Source organism: Stenella coeruleoalba, assembly GCF_951394435.1.
Source record: "Stenella coeruleoalba genome assembly, chromosome: 13".
NCBI lineage: Eukaryota > Metazoa > Chordata > Mammalia > Artiodactyla > Delphinidae > Stenella > Stenella coeruleoalba.
Window position 1 is genome coordinate 7,924,047 of NC_137159.1, and position 15,347 is coordinate 7,939,393.

General features: G+C 43.8%; 1 protein-coding gene across 13 annotated transcripts in view; it reads right to left on the bottom strand.

Annotated features, from left to right (window-relative positions):
• The window catches only part of MRPL30 (mitochondrial ribosomal protein L30), a 71,330-nt gene that overhangs the window by 15,941 nt on the left and 40,042 nt on the right, over positions 1-15,347 (bottom strand). For 10 of the 13 annotated variants that reach the window (XR_013830959.1, XR_013830960.1, XR_013830961.1 and 7 more), the window contains 5 exons: positions 8,306-8,449; positions 5,304-5,427; positions 3,146-3,238; positions 1,673-1,967; positions 366-657 (listed from right to left, as the gene is read on the bottom strand). The gene's annotated coding sequence lies outside the window, so the exon portion shown is untranslated. The remainder of the gene's footprint in view (positions 1-365; positions 658-1,672; positions 1,968-3,145; positions 3,239-5,303; positions 5,428-8,305; positions 8,450-15,347) is intronic. The other 3 variants (XR_013830968.1, XR_013830966.1, XR_013830967.1) reach the window with 3 other exon arrangements.

Here is a 15,347-nt window from a genome sequence, read left to right on the forward strand (position 1 = left end):
GGGGCACTTAATTAAGACTGATAGAGTCAGGCCACCGGAGAGTGATTCCTCAGTTGGAGCTGCCCTCAAGGATATTGACCACTATACTGACAAATTATTTAATTCTAGGGGTTGTACGCTATAAAAGTAATTAACATCCCACTCTATCAACACTTTACAGAGTGTCATTCTAGAACAACTATCATCATTTCAAGCAAAAACTTGTTTTGGAAATGACTGTCTCACCATATATGAAGCACTATATCAGAGTCTCTGCCCTCAGGAACCGTTAAATCATAACATTTGGTTGGGAATAGCAGCCAGCCACACATGTGCACAAGGTACAGATGCAGGGCGGACATCAGGTGATCATGTAAAGTGCTTACCTTCTGTGTTACGGGCTTGTGGAACCTGCTCGTGACCATCATGACCTTGAACTCCTGGGCTGCTTCCTTCTTGTCTCCCCACCGTCTATCTTCCAAGACCCACTTTCAAGGCTGAATCCAGTGAAGGGATCCTCACTAAGGACAATATGACTGAGAAGACCTCAGGAATACACCTTTGGAGATTTCCATTTCCCTGGCACAATGGCAATGGACTGGGAGGCACTGGTTACGAGTCCACGTGTGAACCAGTTGGGTAAAGTCCTGCAATCACCAGGGCAGCCTCGCGCAGCTTCTGTATTCAGATAGGGTAGGGGGTCCCCAGAGGAAAAGAACCAGATTTCACTTTTCTTTTTTTGACATAAGAGAAACCATTCTGGCCCAAGTCATTTTGTGATCTAAGCCTGGCTGCAGTGCTTGCCCTTGAACAAGTCATGAACCCAAGGAGGACCCTGTGGGGCTCCTGGGCTCGGAACCCTTTCAAACAGCTGCTAATCAGGGAAGGGAAGGGATGCAGAGACAAGGGAGGAGCAGCCAGGAGACAACAGTGCAGCCTTGCGGCAGGTCCTGGTTCTGTCTCAAGGGATATGCATAACAGTATCTTTGAGCTCTTCTGCGTAACTAAAACCCCCCCAAAATGGAAAATGCTAACTACTTGATGAAGCATTCTTCAGAGAAGATCAGGAGACCAACTGAGGCCAGATTAAAGAAACCACAGAAGCTCAACAGGAGAAGCTCAACCACAGAAGCTCACCTGAGACCAGATTAAAGGAATACAGGCCCTGCACACACCCTGATCCTTGTCAGCAATCCTGCCCTTGCACCATTGCTATAAAACTCCTCACCAAACCCTCCTGGGTTGGGACACACAGTTTCAAGGGCAATAGCCGGTTCTGTCCCCCTTTGCCTGGCAAAGCAATAAAGCTACTGGCATAGCCTTTGAGGATAAGACATAAACTGGTTAGAACCATCTAGGTCCAAGATGGCGGAAGATTTGACTTCCAGTAGACCTTGCGCCTCATTATACACTCATTGCAATATTGATACATTAGCTAAACGACACACCCACAGGTGCCAGGACAGTTCCAAGGCCCGACCATAAAAGGTCACAAAGTGGGCGGTGGCCCAATTCCTGGAAATCCCCACCCCTTCCTTCAAATAGTTGGAATAACCCTCCCACTCATTAGCCTATGAAGTTACCCAGCCCATAAAAACTAACCACCCCATATTTCGGGGCCATTCTCACCTTTTGAGACAGACCGCATTCTGTCTATGGAATGTGTATCTCTTTAAATAAATCCACTTCTTACCTATCACTTTGCCTCTTGCTGAATTCCTTCTGGGATGAGACATAAAGAACCTGAGCGTCATTAAATCCTGAGACCAGGTGTGTGGTCTCAATTAAACGACAGTGGATTCTGGATTCGAGTCCCAGCCTGTGGGTTCAAGTCCCAATCTGAGTTTTGGTGGGTTTGAGTCCCATCTGAGTTGTGCAGTTTCAGCTTCACCATCAGTCCTTTGCAGCTCTCCCATGTTGCATCTCCCCATTTTTCACATTTTTAGCTTACTCCTTTGTTTATATGGAGCACATCCTCCAGCAGCTTTCTGAGAAAAGTGAGTGGGAGGTTAATTTTTTGAGGCTTTTCGTGTCGAAAGTACCTTTTTTTCTACTCTCACATGAATTGGTGATTTGGCCTGGCAAAAAATTCTAGTCTGGAAATAGTTTTCTTTCAGAATTTTGAAGGCATTTATCCCTTGGTCTTCTGGCTTCTAGGAGTACTCTTGAGAAGCCTGAGGTCATTTTGATTTTAATCCTTTGTATATGATATATCCCCCGTTCCCTCTAGAGTTTATAGAATCTTCTCTTTGTCACATGTTTGACATTTCACAATGATGTGCTTTGGTGAGATTCTGGTTTTGATATATGGAATATTAGCCATAAAAAAGAATGAAACCTTGCCATTTGTGACAACATGGATGGACCTACAAGGTATTATAAGAATATTAGCCATAAAAAAGAATGAAACCTTGCCATTTGTGACAACATGGATGGACCTAGAAGGTATTATAAGGGAAATAAGTCAGACAGAGAAAGACAAATACTGTATTATTTTGCTTACATGTGGAATCTAAAACAAAACAAAACAAATGAAAAAACATAACAAAACAAGAGTTATAGAAACAGAGAACAAACATGTGTTTGCCAGAGGTGGGAGGGGTAGGAGGTGGAAAGAAATAGATGAGGGAGATTAAGAGGTACAACTTCCAGCTGCAAAATAAACGAGTCGCAGGTATGAAGTGTACGGTGTGGGGAATACAGTCAATAACGATGTAATGTCTTTGTATGGTGACACAGCATAACTAGATTTATTTTGGTGATCAGTATGAAATGTATAGAAATATCAAATCACTATATTGTGTAATAAGAACTAACATAGTGTTAGTTCAATTAGGTCAATTATACTTCAAAAACAAACAAGCAAACAAACCCATAGAAAAAGAAACCAGCTTTCCAGATTTGTGGTTACCAGAGGTGGAGGTAGGGGGTGGGCTGGGGAGGGGGAACTGGATGAGGATAATCAGAAGGTCCAAATTTCCAGGTATAAGGTAAATAAATACTAGGGATATAAGGTACAGCATGAGAAACGTAATTAACACTGCCGCATGTTATATATGAAAGTTACCGAGAGTAAATTCTAAGAGTTCTTATCACAAGAAAAAAATTTTTTTCTATTTCTTTAATTCTGTACCTATATGAGATGAAGGATGTTCATTAAACTTACCGTGAGAATCACTTCATGACGTATGTAAACAAATCATTATTCTGTACACCTTAAACTTATACAGTGCTGTATGTCCACTAGATCTCAATAAAACTGGAAGAAAAAACAAACAAACGAACAACAACAAGAACTCAGTCCCATTCCCAGGTGATTCTAATGTGTAGCCAAGGCTGAGAATTATTGCCTCACAGATTCTCCAGAATTACCTGAACGAAATAGGATGCTGATAGGTGGTTTTGTGTAGCCATCTGAAGACTCTTAAAGTCTCCTCTCGTGTTTCAGGGCTATTTAAAACCCAGATTCCTGGGACTTCCCTGGTGGTCCAGGGGTTAAGACCCTGTGCTCCCAATACAAGCGGCACAGGTTCCATCCCGCATGCCGCGCATGGTGCAGTCAGAACAAAAACAAAAAAAACAAAACCCAGATTCCTCATTGAGGTGTGCACCACTTCTGGCTTAGCTGGGCAGATGGAGCTGAGTCCCCTTTGACTTGCTGAGTCGGCCTATCCAGCCAGGGTGAATCTATCCCACTTCCCCCTCTGTCAGCCTCCCCTGCAGCCTTCTCTACCCGCTTTCCCATGCTGCCTTAGAGCAACCTCATGGGGACTTTTTTCTTTTTCAGATATTGAAGCAGTGCCCAGTCAAAGCAACTCCACTTCTCTTATGTTTGACTTCCCTATATGACCTGAATCTGTTTTTCTAGCACAGACCAAATAGACATTTTATACTTCCAATAACTTATTTATATTTCTTGTGATGGGGAAATGAAAAGGGGGAATACTTAAGACCCTGAGTAAAAGCTCTTTGAGAAGACAATATGAACCAGATCCCTCAAATTTTTTGCTCCAGAGTGTGAGATAGTAAATGAGCAAAACTCCAAGTATCCCCACGTTATCAGGTCATGTAGAGTAGAATGAACCCGGCCTGAACACACGGGGCACTAACAAAACATCTCATCACGTGGGTGCTGCAAAGAGCCAGGCTGTTCCTCCATGAGTTCCCACCCTCCCAGAAAGCAGTGGAGGCTGCTGGAATTGATAAAAGGAACTTGGTTAATGGCTTCACCTCAGGCATCTGACAGCATAATCATGCACTCTTTTGTGTTGTTTCTCCCTACAGCCTAGAAGCTCTGAATAACTCAAAAGAAGGATTTGTTCTTACTTCTGGGGGAAAAAGAAAAAAACCAGGACATATGTACAGGCACATAAAGGAATTACTTTATGTTGCAAACACAAATGAAACTTTAGAGAATAAAGCTAGATGGGGGACTTCCCTGGTGGTCCAGTGGTTAGGATTCTGCGCTTTCACGGCCACGGCCTGGGTTCAATTCCTGGTCGGGAAACTGAGATCCCGCAAGCCGTGCAGCGCGGCCCAACAAACAAAATCTAGGTGGGACTGGGTTGTGACTTTCTGCGATCTTGAAAGCAGGTAGCGTTTTATTCTCTCCTCGTGGTCCCAGGGGAGCCAAGAACCAGTTCACCGGAGCAGAGTCACTGGTCACAGCTGGCCGGCTGCTGAGGCACAGATCAGGCCGGACACGCTGGGGAGCTGCCAAGAGGACTGGGATCCTCCCATGTCCCTGCTCCCCACCCAGTGCACGCGTGTCCCCGACACTGCATCCTCCTTCCGGCTTGCGCTGCCCACGCTGTGAACGGTGCTTTCTCAGCATCTCTATGTATAGCCTCACTGGCGGTGACCAGGTGCTTTTTATTTGACAGGGATCTCAATGTAAATTTTCGTTAACATGTAAACAGAGGTAGACTGAGACAGACGTTTAAAAGGGGGATATCTTACAAAGCAAGAACAATGTCAGACCTGTTATTTATTCTGTGTCCAGGTCTTAATTTCTTTTTTTATTTTATTTTATTTTTTTTTATTTATTTTTTTGCAGTACGTGGGCCTCTCACTGCTGTGGCCTCTCCCGTTGCGGAACACAGGCTCCAGACGCACAGGCCCAGCGGCCACGGCTCACGGGCCCAGCCGCTCCACGGCATGCAGGATCCTCCCCGACCGGGGCACGAACCCGCGTCCCCCGCATCGGCAGGTGGACCCTCAACCACTGCGCCGCCAGGGAAGCCCCGGGTCTTAATTTCTAAAGGTGACTGAGTGATGACAGAGAGAGATCAGTGCCATCGTAAGAAAAATTGAATGGTACTTACCGTTCCCCTAGATACAAGAGGCAGGCCCCGCAACTCAGGGCCACGGGAGAAACGCCAGGTTTTGGTCGGGAGGCCGAAGACAAGAGCGAAGGGAGGGCCTGAGTCAAAGCCTCCAAGGGGGTTTCTGTGGGAAAGGCAGCAAGGAAGGGCAGAGGAAACAGTGTAGGATTGGCTAGTTTGCATAATTTCTGTGGGCTTTGGTCTTTAGACGTGGTCTCTAGTTGCCTGGAATCTGGTCTTGGGATAATTTAGGGCCGGGGAAAGATTGGCTCCACGTGCGTGAATTAGGTAAAGGTGGTGGTTAAGGAATAAGGGCTTGGATTGGTTGCTGTGTGTGTGTGAAAGGCACGCTCCCCGCTGAGCCATTTTCTTTCTCAAAGAACTGCTAGCCCTGGGAGGAGCAGTTTTTCTCTGGCCAGCAAGCTTTTTAAGACGTCAAAACGTCATAAAATACAGAAAATAGAAAACATGATTAATACACTATTCAAAACAGCCCACTGCAGACCAGCAGCATCCCCAGCATCACTGGGGAGCTTGTTGGAAATACAGATGAAGAGTGACCAGTGCACAATAAGCATGCAATGAGGGTTTGTGAATGAATAAGCCTGTAGAGGTGGTTCTCAAAGTGTAGTCCTTTGACCTACAGCATCACAATCCCCTCCCTTATTTAAATGCAATTTCTGGGTCCTCAGTCCTGGCCTATTAAATCGGAATTTCCAGGGATGCGAGCCAAGCAATTGCATTAGAGAAATGTATCGATTGATGGATTAGGTAATATTCATGAACTTCACAATTCAAGATACGAGAGGGTATATTATGAAAATTTTCTTCCCATTCCTGTCCTCTAGCCACTCAACTCCTCTATCCAGAAGCAACTAATTTTACCAGTTCTTGTCTATTTTCTCAGAGATATGTTGTACATATGAATAAATATTCATACAATATTCTCATGCTTTAACAATTCCCCCAGTCAGAGGCACACTATACACACCTTAATGTAAATTATTTCTATTTAAATATAATTTACGTAAAATGCTTACACACACTTTAAAGAATAATAAAATGCACGCCCATCCACTTATCTCTCAGGTAAAGAACTAGAACCTCACTGCTGCTAGGGGAATCCCCAAGGAGCTTCTCCTCCATTACCGCCAGGAGGATCGTGGACTGAATTTTTGTATTAACCACTCTTCTGCTTTGCTTTTTACTTTTACAAACCATGTGTGTATCCCTAGATGATACATCATGGAGTTGGGCCTGCCTTTGAACTTTATATCAATGAAGTCATTTTGTATCCATCATTCAGTAAGTTGTTCCTTTTACTCAATATTGCTTTTGAGAAACAAACAGCTTGATGCCTATGGCTGTAATGTATTTATTTTCACTGCTGTCTGGGATTCCATTTTGTATGTATGTGACACAGTTTACTTATTAATTCCACTGATGATGGACATTTGGATTGTCCAGACTTTGCTACTATGAGCAATGCTGTTACGGCCATTGTTGTACAGGCCTCCTGTTCCGCGTGTCAAGTTTCTGGAGCTATGCTGTCCAGTACAGTAGCCACTAGCCATATGTGGTTGCTAGGCACCTAAAATACAGCAAGTCCAAGTGCTGCAAGTCTAAGACTACTCACTGAAGACTTGGTATGAAAAAAATTCTAAATACTTCATTAATAATGTTTTTATATCTATTACATGTTGAAATGATTTTAAAAATTTGGATATATTGGGCTGAATTAAAATGTTATTAAAATTAATTTCAGCTGATTCTTTTTACTTTTTAAATGAGCTATTAGACAATTTAAAATTACATATATGGCTTGCATTTATTTCTACAGGACAGTGCTGATCAATAGGGTATTTATCTTGTTGTAAAATTGCTGGATTTAATACTGGGTGATGCCAAAGTGTTTTGTAAAGTAATTCTAACCATTGCACTTCCACTGGTGGTGTATGAATTCTCCTCTTGCCACATACTCCAGCATTGTCAGGATTTAAATGTTTTGCCGATCTGGTGTGTGTGAAACGTTATTACATTGTGGTTTGCGTACGCATTCCCCTGATCACTAAAGGTGTGGAACATTTTGTCATGTTCATTTATGGTTTTTCTTCTCAGCTCTTTTTCATTTTTTATTTCAGTGCATCTCTTTTTCTTTTTGATTGATAGAAATTATTTTGGGTGCTAATCCTTAATCATTTCTGTGTCATGCAATTATCTTTTTTTGTTTCTAACATTTTTTTCACTCTTTTTGATGTAAACTTTTGATTTTTTTTTTTTTCTGGCTGCTCCACACGGCTTACAAAATCTCAGTTCCCCGAACAGGGATTGAACCCAGGCCACGGTAGCGAAAGCGCCGAAGACTAACCCTAGACCACCAGGGAACTCCCTAAACTTTTGATTTTGAAGCAATCTCAAATTTACAGAAAAGTGGCAATCTCAAATGTACAGATACTGCAAATAACTCATTTTTCCCTAAACCATTTGAAAGTTGCCAACATGATGTTTCATTATTTTTGAATATTGTAGTGTGAGGTTTTTACAAACAAGGACATTCTCCTACACAGCCACAATACAACCATCAACATGGTTATCAAGGAAACGCTGTCTGGCAGCATTTTGTCCAGTTTTTCCTTGTAATCTGAGGGTGAGACAGGCTGTAGTGGGCTTATGCCATCTGAGTAAGAACGAAAAGCCCTGAGAGCTTTTTAAAATTACATTTCGTTGTTGCTGCAGTTTACAAATGCAATTAACATATATTTTTTCATTAACATCAGATGCATAAAATAGATAAATCATAAACCTTAGTCTGTGAAACACATCATTAGTCCATTTGTGGCCTTCCTCTATTATTTGTTTATTTTTAAAATACAATGAACACTTGTGAACCCACACCAAACTCAAATATCACCAATAACTGCCAGCTACCTGTGTGTTCTCCTATTCCATCCTCTGCTTTCCTCCCAACAATTACCCTGTACGCCTCAGGGTGTACTCCTTACCTTAGAGATGTATGCTTTTTGCCTCTTTTAAAAATCATCAACTTGTCCTCTCCGGACCTTCTTTTACCTTCTTCATATCTTCATGTATCTTCTCTATTTCTACTGCTTTCAGTAGCCCTTCCACATCTTTTGTGATTCATAAGGCTGTAGAAGAAAAGTTTATTTTTCTGTTCTTAGTGCTTTTGGATGATCTCCAAGAGGAAAAGGGAACTGATGACTTCATGGAGTCATGTTCAAACTAGAAGCTGCATTTTTGAAAATCTCCTTAAGTGATTCTGATGTCAATTGAAAATGAGAGCCAATTTTGTGAAGATGATCCAGAGAAAGGTCATGTATATTGAGTCAGAAGCAGGGTGGAAGGGGAGCGGGTGGATAGCTCCACTTTGAGGTCAGTACAAGAGCAGAGCTCAAGGGAGCCTAGAGCTGACCTGACCTGGCATAGAGCACAGCTTGAAATACCCAAAAACGTCTTCTCCACAGATTCAAAAATATCCTGTGTTAGGCTACTCCTTTGCCTTAGGGCATCAAAGCCTATGTTAATAGTCATCATTTAGAACTGTGTTGTCCAACATGGTAGCCACTGGCTCCATGTGGCTATCGAGCAGTGTGGCTAGTTTGACGTGAGCTGTGTTGTGATTCTAAAATACATAGACTTAGTATTAAAAGAAGGTGGTAAAATATCTCAATTTTTATACTGGTTACATACTGAAATAATATTTCAGATGTATCGGGCTAAATAAAATATACTACAAAAATTAATCTCACCTTTTTCTTTTTACTTTTTCAATGTGGCTAATAGAAAATTTTAAATCAAAGTTGTAGCTCATGTTATATTTCTGTTAGACAGCACTGGTCTAGAAAGCCTCTGAACACAGAACTCCAAACAGGTACAATTTCCAATGGGACTGGGAGTGAGTATATCAGAGACGGTGGACAGGTAGTGAGCAGTGCCAAAATTAAAGTGGGCCTAGGTGACCCTGAAGGGGTGGTTTGTTCAGCCGGGTGGTAAATGAGGGCATTAAAGCCTGGCTGTTGGAGATGACAAAACAGGTAAATCACTGAATCCTGGAATTTCATGATTAAACAATGCTTTCAGGTTCATCTGGTCCCGTAAATGATGGGAAGGAAATCCCTGGACTCAGCATCTGAATGTTTGGGTTCTAGTCTCACCTGCACCATTTACTAGCTGGGAGGTCTTGGACAAATCATTTAATCTCTTTTCTTGTATGTAGGATGGGGGAGATAAAATCTGCTTGACCTTTCTTGGAGGGTTATTTCAGGTTTTTTAACTTATTCAAAAGCCCACTTAAAATTCGGAAGCACTGTACAAATATAAGATATTAAAAAGACATTGCCTACATCACAATCCTGGCTCAGTCCAGCTCAGCAAGAGTTGTTGATAATTTTCAAAGTGGACAGTTACTTTCTAGATAATTTGGCATTGAACATATCAGCACCTTTGTGCTTATATCTCTACAGAGAAGCAATTCCTTTCTTCAGTTTTCATATGACTAACAAAAGACTTGGACTCAGACTGCAGTGTAATAACGATTCCTATTTTTAAAAATGAGAAAAAAGGGGCTTCCCTGGTGGTGCAGTGGTTGGGAGTCCGCCTGCCGATGCGTGGGACACGGGTTCGTGCCCCGGTCCGGGAGGATCCCACGTGCCGTGGGGCGGCTGGGCCCGTGAGCCATGGCCGCTGAGCCTGCGCGTCCGGCAGCGCGAGAGGCCACAGCGGTGGGGAGGACCGCGTACCGCAAAAAAAAACCCCAAAAAACGAGAAAAAAACAACCAACCTCAATTGGGAAAATGAGACTTTTCTCACCCAATTTAGAAGTCTGATAATAGGAAATTTTGGTGGAGAAGCTCCACTCATCATCCCCTGCTCTAGAGGGTAAATGTGGTGTAGCTGCTTTGAAGAGCAGCTTTATGAGATCTGGTACAGCTGAAGATGCAATTCGGCTTATTTTCCATGACTGTACATACATACGCTTAAAACAAAATTGGTAATATTCATCAGTGCCCTTTAATAACCTGCTTACATAAAGAGCATAACAATATGTCATGAGCATTTCTTGTTGTTAAACAAGAAAACTTATTATTAAAAAGCCTCCCGCTGAGGCCTAACATGTGCTTCCTCTCTCTGCACCTCAAGGGGCCTCTGGCCTGATTAAAAGTAACTGGAACCCTTTGCACACGCCATCCCAGGGTCGCACACACCTGAAGGCCCCCACTGCCAGTGAAGAGGCTGTGTGCCTGATTTATTCCTCTCACCAACCGCTCCCCACCCCCAAATAATCCTGCCCTTGATTTCACTGTTACTGAGGAGCACTTCCAGTTCCCCTAGAAATGAAAACTGCAGAAGGCAGGGAACAGGGAGTGATCAGGAACAGGGAAGGGCCAGGGCAAAGCAGGTTGAGGCTTGCATGTTGCTGGCTGGCGTCCGGGGTCAGGAGAGAAGACCAGGTGGAACAGAGGAAAGCCCCCCTGCTTTCTCCCTGTCGATGCCGAGGCTGCTGAGCCAAAGCCTGGCATTTCAGTGCCTCTGAACGTTTATGGGCTCCAACCTCAGCTACTCTGTATCTGGACCCCAGTAATCTTTCTGGCTCTCTTGTCAGTTTTAATCCTCCAGAGTGACTTTTCCACATTTTCTCCATTTCCTTAAGCCTCTAATTCCACATAATTTTTACTCTCAGCACATGATTTGGCCTCCTGCTTCAGAGGGATTAGGAATCATTAGAGAACTCTCAATTTTCTCTCATCGACTCTATAAATTGAACTGCATTGCTATCCAACTTCTTCCTCTCTTCCTCCTGCTACAATGGAAGGGGTGTTCCCATTCCTGCCTCAGGCCAGTCTCTATGATTTTGAACTCAAGCCTTTTACCTTACCTGATCACATAACGCTTCCATTCCCGAAAACCTCAATACCTTCTACAGGATTTAATATTCCAAGTCACTCCCAGCATAAACCCTAACAAAATGGCCTGACCCAAGTCTTTCTCCAGATGCCACCCCAGCTTTTCTCTCCATCACAGGCAGAGAGAGCAACTATGACACAGTTCTTAAAAATTCAGACTTCTCTTTTCTCCTTTTCAAACCACAAGGAAACTTCAAACAAATCTATTTCTAGATGTAGTTGAATGTGGGTACCTGGCTCAACCTAGGGATGGGAGTTCTCTGATTCGTTTGTTAATCTGAGTATTACTCTGTAATACGGCTATACCACAATTGTTAATCCACTCCCCTACTGACGAATTTTTGGAGTGTTTTCAGTATTGGCCTATTATGAATCACACTACTATGAACATTCTTGTACAAGTCTTTGGGAGACATTTGTTTTCACTTCTCTTGGATAAATGCCCCAAAATGGAATGGCTGGGTCATAGGGGAGATGTATGTTTAATTTCATAAGAAAGTGCTAAATAACTCTCCAAAGCAGTTATACCATTTTACAGTCCAACCAGAAATGTACAAGAGTTCTATTTGCTTTATATTCTCACCAACTTTTGACACAGGCAGTCTTTGATTTTAGTCTTTTAAGATAGTATGAAATGCTATCTCATTGTGGTTTTAATTTGTATTTCCTTGATGTCTAATGGTGTTGAGCACCTTTTCATGAGCTTTTTGACCATTTGTCTATCTTCTTTTCTGAAATGCTGGTCACATATTTGACCCTGGAAGACCCTGGAAGTGGTGTCTTCAGCAGGATATGGCATTTTACCTACTGTATAGTAGATTAAACCCCAAACAAGAAAAGCATACGGCAGTTCAAGCCAGGCATTAAAATATCTTGAGGTTACGGGCTTCCCTGGTGGCGCAGTGGTTGAGAGTCCGCCTGCCGATGCAGGGGACGCGGGTTCGTGCCTCGGTCCGGGAAGATCCCACATGCAGCGGAGCAGCTGGGCCCGTGAGCCATGGCCGCTGAGCCTGCGCGTCTGGAGCCTGTGCTCCGCAACGGGAGGGGCCACAGCGGTGAGAGGCACGCGTACTGCAAGATATATATATATATATATATCTTGAGATTAAATTAAACTTTTTAGTGAAATGTTGTGGAAGGGCTCCCTTCCACTAGCCATTGTTACCAAAGTGCCTTGCCATGCAGTCTCGGGCAGCCCCTTCATTCTATAGGCCATGCAGTAGATGCCTGGGCTGTGTGTGGCTATTTCTGGTATTGTTCTTCTCCTGTCCCACCAGGCAGGTTACAGAGTTGCAGCAATAGCCCTTGATTGTCCTGCCATATTTCCTTCCTGGAGGAAATGAGGTTTTACTTGTTACTTCCTATCCTGTAAGTCAACTCTTCATTATTTTTCCTGAAGCCCCGCGGATAAATAAATGAACAAATCAACAACCAGCTAACCCATCAGGATCTGAGGGCAACCCCATCATAATAACTGGCATCTGTAGGAAGCACAGCAGTTTATAACATGCTTTCACATATATAATTTATTTTTATCTTCAAAACAAAGTCACAGGGTACCACTATCATGGCCTCATTTTACAGATGAGCCCAACTAAGGCTCAGAGAAGTTAAAGGAGTTACCCATGATAATCATCCTTGGCTGTTCTTGAGAAATGGAGAGCTGTGGCCAGCCTTCACACATGGCAACATGGTGGAAGCAACCCCGTGTCTACAACCACAGACTAGTTCTGGGAGGGAGGTGAGAAGCCACCGCAATGAGAAGCCCGTGCACCACAACAAAGAGTAGCCCCCGCTCACAGCAACTAGAGAAAGCCTGCGCGCAGCAGCAAAGACCCAACACACCCATAACTAACTAACTAACTAACTAACTAACTAACTAAATAAATAAATAAATAAATTGTACCTGAAAAGGATATGACTTTAAGTCTCTGTCATCAATGACTACAACTCTGTTATCAGATCAGTCTAAGGGGCGGGAGAACACTGGGGTTAGGAAATAGAGAGGCAGCAGAAAGAAAACTGGAAAATTTACTGGACTTGCCAGAGGCCTTTGACTCTTGTCTCAGACCTGGACATCACTGTGCCACAATAATGAGTCCCCCAACTGTGGCCCCCACCGGGCCCCAAACTATGCGTGACAGCGACCAGAACCTGGATTGGAGAGTCTTCTGACAATTACGATTTTTAAAAAAAAAGAAGCTTGAGTTTTCAATTTACTATATTTGCCAGCCATTTACATTATTTGGGGAAATTTTGAGGCCACTCTTGACACATGTAAAGTTTAAAAATTTCATTGGCAGCACTCGTAACTGCCATGAGTCACCCAGCCTGACAGGGAAATCTGGAATTATGGCTGAGACTAACAAGCAAGCAAATGACACCTCTTTCTTTATTGTCCTTGTCAATACGAAAATGGTTGATGAATCGGGTCTTAAATTTAAGACCTGGGTTTACATATGATAAAGGTCTTCTACTCTTCACCAATTGCAAGATAGAGAAGAAAATCAGAGAAAATTCACTTTGAAAGCCACCTTAAACACAGGATGACTTGCATGGCACTTGTGGGTTTTGGGTTTTTTTAAATTTCATTTATTTTGGGGTCTCCATTCCTGCGTGAGGGCTTTCTCTAGTTGCGGCGAGTGGGGGCTACTCTTTGTTACGGCGTGCAGCCTTCTTATCGCGGAGCACGGGCTCTAGGCGTGCGGGCTTCAGTAGTTGCGGCACATGGGCTCAGCAGCTGTGGCTCGTGGGCTCTAGAGCGCAGGCTCAGTAGTTGTGGTGCACGGGCCTAGTTGCTCTGCGGCATGTGGGATCTTCCTAGACCAGGGATCGAACCAGGCCCTTGCATTGGCAGGCAGATTCATAACCACTGTGCCACCAGGGAAGCCCCGCACTTGTGGTTTGGATGAGAACAGAAACGCAGTGCAAGTTTCCACACCTCTCCACTCAACCTCCCATATTTATTCCCTCTTCTGGATCAGGATGCACTTGACTCACCAACTCCAGTAGATGGTTGGAGCCGGAGGAGACCTCAGCGATCATCTGCTCTCATCCAACTTTTTGACTCTATAAGTGGGAAAATGATGTCTACACTGGTGGTTACCCTCAGCTGGTTAGTGGCAGATCTGAGACTGTGAGCCAGGTCTCTAGACTTCCAGGCCAGGGATCTTCCTGCCATACTCCGCTTTTGGAAGACTGATCGAAGCAAGCTGTCTGTCTGGAACCGGCGTACATCTTGGCTTAAGGTCTGTTGCTGAGCCCATTTAGATGTGAGGAGTGACTAGAGTCCTCACCTCTAGTGCCAGGAACCCCAAATGTATCATGACTCACCAGAGGCTACCAGACAATTGCTATATTGTAAATTCTGAGAGGCAGATAACTGATTGGAAGGGGCAGGAGGTCAGGGGTCTGGTCACAGAGTTCCATTTGTACAGCAAGGACATTGCTTGCATATAGATTGTGTTTTTATTTTGGGAAGCCTGGAGATTGATGGAGATTATAGCAGGTGACAAGGTCCCCTCAATCCCCTCCTGACAATATCAGTACAACTCACGTGCATAGTCATTTTTGGCACCCCTAGGAAGAGATGGAGGATCACTAAGTAAATTACTTTCAAATGTCAAAAATTACTAAGATCCTCACATGATAGTACTTGTACTTAACCATCCATTGTGTCAGTAGATCGTAGTCATTAAGAATTAGGTTTTAGGGAATGTAAATTGGTGCAGCCACTATGGAAAACAGTATGGAGGTTCCTCAAAAACTAAAAATAAAATTGCCATATGAGCCAGCAATCCCACTCCTGGGCATATAGCCAGAGAAAACTAAAAGATACATGCACCCCGGGGCTTCCCTGGTGGCGCAGTGGTTGAGAGTCCACCTGCCGATGCAGGGGACACGGGTTCGTGCCCCGGTCCGGGAGGATCCCACATGCCGCGGAGCGGCTGGGCCCATGAGCCATGGCCGCTAAGCCTGCGCGTCCGGAGCCTGTGCTCTGCAATGGGAGAGGCCACAACAGTGAGAGGCCCGCTTACTGCAAAAAAAAAAAAAAAGATACATGCACCCCAACGTTCACTTGCAGCACTATTTGCAACAGCCAAGACGTGGAAACAACCTCAAT